This window comes from Podarcis cretensis (genome assembly GCF_951804945.1).
Source record: "Podarcis cretensis genome assembly, chromosome: 16".
NCBI lineage: Eukaryota > Metazoa > Chordata > Lepidosauria > Squamata > Lacertidae > Podarcis > Podarcis cretensis.
In genome coordinates this window covers 19185832-19192336 of record NC_137186.1, presented here as the reverse complement: position 1 = coordinate 19192336, position 6505 = coordinate 19185832, and the positions used below count along the sequence as shown (strand labels likewise).

Genomic DNA, 6505 nt, shown 5'->3' with positions numbered 1-6505 from the left:
GGGAACTGCAAGAAGGCCCTCGGTACTGGACCTCAGTGTACGGATAGAACGATGGGGGTGGAGACGCTCCTTCAGGTATACTGGACGGAGGCCGTACTGGACGGAGGCCGTTTAGGGCTTTAAAGGTCAACACCAACACTTTGAATTGTGCTCGGAAACGTACTGGGAGCCAATGTAGGTCTTTCAACACCGGTGTTATGTGGTCTCGGCCGCTGCTCCCAGTCACCAGTCTAGCGGCCGCATTCTGGATTAGTTGTAGTTTCCGGGTCACCTTGAAAGGTAGCCCCACATAGAGCGCATTGCAGTAGTCCAAGCAGGAGATAACTAGAGCATGCACCACTCTGGCGAGACAGTCTGCGGGCAGGTAGGGTCTCAGCCTGCATTGCAGATGGAACTGGTAAACAGTTGCCCTGGACGCAGAATTGACCTGTGCCTCCATGGACATTAAAAACAGACATTTATGACACAGCAATATTAGTCATATCCAGTCCTTTTTTTCTAGAAAAAGAGGTGACAGTACTCACCATGAAGTTGTTAAGGTAAGTGCCACACTTTTATACAACAACAGCAACAACAACAACAAAGAGGTGCCGGTACTGCATACCCTTGTGTACCCCCTGGGGGGAAAAGCTAGGCCAGTACCCTGACATTGCAGCACAGGTGAGTACAGCCCAGTCTGCATTCATAGGGCCCAATACGTGAAGGAGGGGGGGTCTGTTAGCCAGGAAGCCTCCTTTTGGTGTGATGTTGAGCAGTGCAGCGCTCTTACCTTAGCAAAAGCAATTTCATATCTGTAACTGACAAAGCTGCAGCAGAATCTCATGACTCCTGCACTCTCACGTTTGCTTTTTACAAGTCAAGTTGCAGTGTGTGCTGTTTGCAGAATGGGCCCCTTCATATGAATTGATTACTAGATGTGGAATTAAAAACTACCAGAAGGAGAGCTCTGCAGCTGGATCAGTCCAGTGGCCCGCATCCTGGCCCTCAAAGTGGCCAACTAGATGCCTGTGGGAAAGCAGCAAGCGGGACCTGAGTACAGGAGCCCTCTCCCCTCCTTCGGTTTCCAGCAACTGGTATCCAGAAGTATTGCTGCCTCCACCTGTGGATCAGTAGCCTCCTATGAATTTGTCTGATCCTCCTTTCAAGCCATGTAAATTGGTGGCAATTGCTGCCTCTTGGGGGAAAGAGTTCCATACATTAACTACGTGCTGCATGAAGAAAGACTTTCTGTCATCTTTCCCGAATCTTCCAAAAAGGGAGCAGGAATAGACTAAAAAGATCCTATATTTGTGTGCTTTTGGTGGCATCAGAATATGCCGCTGTTGCCTAGCTGCATGGGACATGTGCTAGGAATAGCAACTTCCACCTTCCTGAGCTGCCTTTGCTCTTCTTTGCAGATGATGGTGAATGTTCCCCTCTTCGCCGGCAACCCCCCACTTCAGGAGCACCTGCGACTCCAGCTACCTGCCTTTCTACAGCAGGTGCGGCATAAACAGTGTTGTCCTTGATTTCGGGATTAATAGTTTACTCAGGGCTGGACTTCAAAGAAGCTTTGTGTAGAGGCTGAGAAACAAAAATCCATAATGGACTGGCCAGGCCCTTTTAGTGATCATGTCACAATAATAATTTTCAGGTCTGCAGTCTCCCTGCTGTGGGGATTTGGGGAGTCCTTGTTCAAAGTCTTTATTTGCGGCAGCCCTATGAAGCCGCAGAGATATTTGGCCTTTTCTATCAGTATTGTCTACTCTGACTGGGACTGGCTCACCATTGTTTTGGGCTGAGAAAAGTCTTTCTCATTACCTGCTGATGGATCATAATATCTTTTTTTCTTCTAGGCACCCCTTTGGCCAATTGGATGTTGGGGTTTGGATGGAATGCTAAACTCAGTATTACGTTCATCCGCATTGGGCTGGTGTGGTCCCCACTCCGACTCTTGACACAGCCACGCGTGTTAGATATTGGAAGCTTTTGCTTCAGTTTTCAACATGCCATACTTAAGGCTAACCACAGTTCAGTTGGGCTCAAGTATAAAAAGAAACTGTGGTTAGTTGAAAAACAAAGCAAAACTTGTTTGAAGGCAGCCTTTCCATTCCTGACTTTTTCTCTGGTTCCCTTGCTATTATTTCGTTTACATTCTCTGTTAGAGTTTATTGCTGCTGCCATTTTATTTGTAGATTTATTGATTTGTGGTTGTTGGTTTTTTTAAAAAAATTGATCCTATCGTGAGCCACCTTGGGTGCCTCATATTGATAATGATAATCTGTTGTTAATTTGAGATACCAGAGATTGAATCTGGGACCTTTTGTATTCAAATTGTGTGCTCTTCTGCTGTGTTTGGGTCTGCAATAACTGCAGTTGACAGACACAGGGAGTGGCATGCCTTGGTGGCAGTTGGTGGCAGTTGAACTGATATTAAAATCCAGTGTATCCAGTAACTGAACAAAAAATGAAAAAGGAGGTTGCCCAGTGCCAATGAAAACCCCTCAAAGGTTGAATATCACCAGATGGTAAAAAATGCAATTATTTGAATAAAATGCAGGATGGAAACAATCATATTTTAATAAAATAGTCATATTTTAGGTATAGGATTGTTTAGAATAGCTATGAGACAGAATCACTTAAGCTCTCATCTGAAAGCTCAGTTAACATTGAAAAACTTCTTGTTTTGAATTTTACCAAGAGCTACGTTATAAGTGAACAATGGTAATCTATAGGATTAGAGGTTGACAGCTGACCTTTTTCAGGCTGAGGGCTGCATTTGACCCATGGTGGAGGGGGCATAAAAACCTTTTGGCATAATCAAATCACAGCAGTAGCCATTAGTAAAACTGTGAAAGTAATAATAACAAGACAAATTGTGTGGAGACGTGTGAAAGAAGGCCAGATTTGGGCTGTGGGTTAAGCACCCCTGCTAGAGAAACACAGTGCTGGCCGTTCAGTGACAATCTAGCAGTTTCACAGTACTGGCAGTAGTATCAAACCCTTCCGGTAGCCAATACAGTACCGTCAAATTTTACACAGGGGTAAAATGCATCTACTCAAACCCTTGCAACGTCCCCCACAGAAGCATCCCTCGCCTTCAGGAGTCAGTGAGCTGAGTAGGCCTTGAGCTGTAAGCAAAAGCATAGAACGTTTGAGCTCTCTGCTTTGCTTACTGAGCAAGGCCTGCTCAGCACGCCGGCTCTGGGATGCAAGATAGCACAGGCCTATCAGAGATCTCATGCGATCATTTCCAGGCTTTCTGAGCTGGTGTGCCAAGAGGACCTTCTTGCCTGGTGTACAAGGCAGAGAGGTTTTTCGCACCAGAAAAAACTGATGTGCATTTCATTTGTGCAGTTTCAACCAGCTGGCCTTCAACCGTGCAAGGTTGGAATTGCACTAGTTAAATGCGTTAAAGATGTGATTGAATTGTATCCCAAATCTTAAGCTTTCTTTATGACTAAAGGACCAGAGTAGAAGACATTGAAGAGAAGCAATCCACAGTTCCCTTGAAACCGGTGGCTCACTTGTGATTTTTGTCGCCCCCACCCCAGATGCAGAACCCTGATTCTCTCTCGATCCTGGGTGTTATGTATTGAAGTTTCACCCTGAGCCAGCAGGGGGATACTGTAGATAGTTTTCACTCAGGTCTGTAGATAGTTTTCACTCAGGTCCACGTCAGTTATTTTAGGCGGGAAATTCTGGGTTGTTGTTGCTACAATGTTGACAGCCAGCTGCCTATAAAAGCAGGCCGGCTGAGCTGTTTGCTAGTCAGTTCTATTCCAGCTTACAAAATAAAGAGCTCCTTTGGAGAAATCGCTGTGTCGTCTGCTATGTCAACCCACAACTTAACGCTGGCGACGAAGGTGGGATTGATGGACATCAGAGCACAGCCAGATGTGGCCAGCCTCTGAACTGAGCTGAATCACTGAGCTGAATCACAGAGCGAAATCACAGAGCGAAATCACTGAGCGAAATCACTGGACAGAACCAATTCAGAGCTGACTGTTCTGGCTAAGAGCACTGTGTTCCATCCATCGCCCTTCACGCCGGCATCGGAACCATGGCTTCACTTGTGCCTCTACCGCCGTTTGCGCCAGCCTCTGAATCATGGGACTCCTACCTCGCTCGGTTCGACTGCTACCTCCAAGCCAACGAGCTGACAGAAGTATCAAAGGAGCGGAAGCGGGGCCTATTCCTCAGCCTCTGTGGGTCTGAGGTGTTTGAGACGGCCCAAGCATTGGTTGCGCCTGAAGCAGTCCAGGCAACACCGTGGGACACGATCCAAGAGAAGCTCCGCAACCACTACACACCAAAGCCGTCCAAGATTGCTGCCCGCCATGCGTTCTACCACCGGAACCAGGCAGAGGGGGAGTCAATCAACAACTACACCACCGCCCTGCGACAGGCTGCAATGCACTGCGAGTTCCGAGACTTAGACGATGCCCTGATGGATCGAATCGTCTGCGGGGTCCGGGACATCCATCTGCAACGGCGTCTCCTCGCCAAGCCAAACCTCACGCTACAGAAAGCCATTGAGGAGGCTGTGGCCTCAGAAGCTGCTGAACGCTCCGCCCAGGAGATCCGCAAGTCCAGCAGCCCGCGTCTTGCTAGGAAGCCAGTTCTGGTGCATCATGAAGAGGCCAGCAGTGATGAGGCATCCTCCAGTGAAGACGATGACGTGCACCAGACAAAGCCGGAGCACAGGAAGTTCCAACAGAAGTCCAAGGGCCAACCAGAATGTGCCGGCTGCGGAGGCAACCATTCCCGTGCCAAGTGTCGATTCAGAGACGCCATCTGTAGGAAGTGTTCCAGAAGGGGCCACATCGCTAAGGTCTGCCGATTGGCTCCGTCTAACACCCACCCTTCACCGACTCGCAAGTCCAAGTCTTCACTCCAGTCTGCCAAGGAAAGTTGTTTCGCTCTCACCAACTGCCGCTGCCCGTCTGGAACCACGATTGGCCAAACCGACTCGCCTACGCGACGCAAGCTGAACGTCACGGTGCTCATTGAAGGAGCTCCATGTGACATGGAGATCGACACCGGGTCTGCCCTGTCCATCGTGTCTTGGAGCACCATCAAAAGACTGGTACCCAGAGTGTCCAAAAGGCAACTCAACTCTCACCGCGTACACCTGAGAGTCCCGCGTACACCTGACATTCCCGTGGTAGGCGTTGGCCGGTTCCGGATCGCCTTCAAGGATTTTTCAGGCCTGCTCCGGTTGGTGGTGGTCGAAGGTCAGCGGCCAAGCCTCCTAGGGCTAGACTGGTTTGATGCCCTCAGCCTGGAAGTCACCGGCATCAACTGCATCTCTAACGCAGAGACTGAGGGTCTGGTCAAAGACTTTGCCGAGGTTTTTGACGGCACCTTGGGGCAATATACAGGTACGCCCATCTCCTTTAGCCTTGATCCACAAGTCGCCCCCATCAAGCTAAAGCCACGCCGGGTTCCCTTTGCTCTCATAGATAAGGTGGACGAACAACTGGACAAACTGATCGCCCAAGGAGTTTTGGAGCCGGTTGACCACGCCAAGTGGGAAACCCCCATCGTCACGCCTGTCAAGCCAGACGGGTCGGTGAGAATCTGCGCTGACTACAAGTGCACGATCAACAAGGCACTTCAGCAGCACGCTTATCCGGTTCCTGTTGTCCAACACCTGCTGCATTCCCTGGGTGAGGGTAAGGTCTTCGCTAAGCTGGACCTTGCCCAAGCCTATCAACAACTGCCCGTCGATGATGCCACTGCTGAAGCCCAGACGATCGTCACCCACCGAGGGGCATTCCGTTGCCACCGGTTGCAGTTTGGGGTGAGTGTGGCTCCTGGCATCTTCCAAAGCCTTATGGAGCGTCTCCTGCAAGGGCTTCTGGGCGTGGTACCATATTTTGATGACATCTTGGTGTCCGCAGACTCACACCAGCAGCTGTTCGAGCGCCTCTGTGTCGTGCTGACCAGGTTCCAAGAGGCCGGGCTCAAGGTAAAGAGGGAGAAGTGCCAGATGGCCGTTCCACAGGTAGAGTTCCTGGGCTATCTTATCGATGCCTCCGGCCTTCACCCGACCACATCCAAGATCCGCGCTATCCAGCAGGCCCCCATCCCAAAGAACAAGACGGAGTTGCAGGCGTTCCTGGGGCTGCTGAACTTTTATAACATGTTCCTGCCCCACAAAGCCACAGTGGCTGAGCCTCTTCACCGACTCCTTAGCACAAAGACGCCTTGGGCCTGGGGTCATCGGGAGACGGCGGCCTTCAACGCGGTCAAGGCTCTCCTTTCATCGGACCGTGTGCTGGTACAGTACAGTGAATCCAGGCCGCTGGTCCTTGCCTGCGATGCCTCACCTTTTGGCATCGGCGCTGTCCTTAGTCACCGTTTTCCAGACGGAAGAGAAGCACCGCTCGCCTACTTTTCCAGGACGCTATCTCCGACGGAACAGAATTACAGCCAGCTCGACAAGGAGGCACTGGCACTTGTGGCTGGAGTGAAGAGGTTCCATGAATACCTCTATGGCAGGACTTTTGACCTCATCACT

At 50.2% G+C, this 6505-nt stretch overlaps 1 long non-coding RNA gene across 1 annotated transcript; it reads left to right on the top strand.

Annotated features, from left to right (window-relative positions):
• The first annotated feature begins 629 nt into the window (after positions 1-629).
• On the top strand, positions 630-3563 carry LOC307205077. The gene is made up of 3 exons (XR_013833835.1): positions 630-660; positions 1398-1481; positions 3534-3563. It is a non-coding gene; the product is annotated as an uncharacterized lncRNA (long non-coding RNA).
• Positions 3564-6505: the final 2942 nt, after the last annotated feature.